Source organism: Manis javanica, chromosome 16 (genome assembly GCF_040802235.1).
Source record: "Manis javanica isolate MJ-LG chromosome 16, MJ_LKY, whole genome shotgun sequence".
Taxonomy (NCBI): Eukaryota; Metazoa; Chordata; class Mammalia; order Pholidota; family Manidae; genus Manis; species Manis javanica.
Genome location: NC_133171.1, coordinates 15,934,792 through 15,937,075, shown reverse-complemented (window position 1 = coordinate 15,937,075; position 2,284 = coordinate 15,934,792). Strand labels below are relative to the sequence as shown.

The 2,284-nt window shown below is 32.7% G+C and overlaps 1 non-coding gene across 1 annotated transcript; it reads right to left on the bottom strand.

Annotated features, from left to right (window-relative positions):
* Positions 1 to 429: 429 nt before the first annotated feature.
* Positions 430 to 570, bottom strand: LOC118971123 (U4 spliceosomal RNA). Its single transcript, XR_005059403.1, has one exon. It is a non-coding gene; the product is annotated as a U4 spliceosomal RNA (small nuclear RNA).
* Positions 571 to 2,284: the final 1,714 nt, after the last annotated feature.

Genomic DNA, 2,284 nt, shown 5'->3' with positions numbered 1-2,284 from the left:
GTAAAAAATGGAATGAATTGGGTGAGGCAAGCTACATAAATCAGAGCTAAGGGAAGCTTGTACAGCTCATCAAATAAGAACAGAGGCTTTGTATTAAAAAGTGCCTCGTTATATATCCTAGTCCCACTGTCTTCCAACTCTTTTACCTTAGAAAAATTACTTAATCTCTGAAAGCCTTATTGTTTTCACCATTAGAAGGGATAATAATAACATTCTTTATAGGATTTCTGGAAAAAAAATTCATTGAGATAATATATTTAAAGTGTTTCAGTGATGTTTGGCATACAGTTAAGAGCTCAATAAATATTGTTAATATATCCAACAATTAAGATGTAATCACAGAATTAAAAATTATTGGAAATAATGAAGAACTCTATCAGCATTACAGAAAATTGAGCTTTTATTTTATTTTATTTTTTTTTTAATCAGTCTCCGTAGAGACTGTCAAAAATTGCCAATGCTGACTATATTTCAAGTCGTCATGGCGGGGTATTGGGAAAAGTTTTCAATTAGCAATAATCGCGCCTCGGATAAACCTCATTGGCTACGATACTGCCACTGCGCAAAGCTTGAAAATTGAGCTTTTAATAATGAATAAAAACTTGAGTGTCTTGGAAACACAAAAAAACAAGGAAATGGAAACAATGAGAGATAAGATGATAGAAATTAAAGTCAGAGAAAAGTCTCTAACATATGTTTGACTGGTAGCACAATAGTGAAAGTAATAGGCAAGTCATAATAAAAAGCATACTTCCTAACCCAAATTCTTTAGTGTGCAGAACAAATTATGTACCAGACATGTAGGTGTCAAAAAGCAGACATAGGTTCATACAGCTTTGTTTTCATATATTCACAGTTTCAACTTTTAAAGAAATCTTAATTGTATCCAGGCAAAATATTAAAAAAAGAACTCACAAGAAACCAAACAACAAAAGCCAGAACTGTAACACAATTTTCCTCAATAACACAGAGTTCTAGAAGCCAATCAAGCAACATCAGGGCTTAAGATCTCAACTGCCATCAGAGGCCCATCTGGTGATGCAAATGAGGCAGAAAATATGATGGGGAACAAAGACACCCGTCCAGGCCTAGATCTGTGTTTCTGTGTGAGAATGCTACTGCCACGCCTCTGACTGTCAACCTTTTGAGAACAGCCAGAATACGAATTTTTATGCGCAACCTCCAGAATTTTTAAGTCGTTGACAAATTCACATTTTCTGTTAATATTCTATAAGCCAAGAAAAACACATCAGCAGGCAATAAGGTCTCCAAACGAAACCTCGTTCAACAGATTGTACATAGTGGAGCTGTGACCTCGGTGAAAGAACTGTTTCTAGTCAAGTTTTGGTTCATATGTAAGAGAAAAATATATTTTCATATAGTGATGATTTATTTTCATGTACTTCACATATGGCACACATTTTCTATCTTTTCCTTTTAACTTCTTTCATTATATTTAAAAAATGGATTTCTCTTAGGCAGCATTCAGTTATATCATGCTTTAAAAAAACCTCATCATACCATCCCTGTCTTTTACCTGGGGTTAAGACCATTTAGATTTGATATGATTTTTGACAATCTATCATCCTGTTGTTATTTTCTATTTGTTCCACCTATTCTTTGTTTCTGTTTTTGTCTTTTCTGCCTTCTTTTAAATTATTTTTAGTGATTCCAAATTATTTCTTTGGTTGGAGCATTAATTATAACTCTTTTTTTGTGTTATCTTAATGCTTACTTGAGGGGTTAAAATACACATCCTTCATTCATCAGAGTCAGCCTTCCACTGATATACAAATTCATGTGTAAGAAAACTTAAAATTATGTATTCCATTTCTTCCCTCCCAGCCTTTGTGCTATTATAATTGTGTATTTTGCTTTGACATATGTTATTAACCATATTATACACTGTTATTAATTTTGCTTTAAAGAGCAGATTCTCTTCTAAAGATATTTAAATAATTTTCTTACAGAGCTGTATATGTACCTACATAGTTATCATCCCCAGTGTTCTTTATTGCTTTTGGGTTTTATATATTTGAACAGTCTTTTTTTAATCTTTGTTTTTCAAAGATATTGCCAACAGGTAAGTAACTTTAGGTGGAGTTTTTCTTTTAGTACTTCTGTTTTTGATTACTTCCAAAGAAAAATGTGCTACGACACTTAGCTTTGTTCTTATATCAAAAGTACTTTCTCCACCTCTAGCTGCTTCTAAGATTTTCTTTATCACTAGTTTTATGCAATTTGATTGTGATGTGACTTGGTAAAGCCTTAATGTCACTTGTAC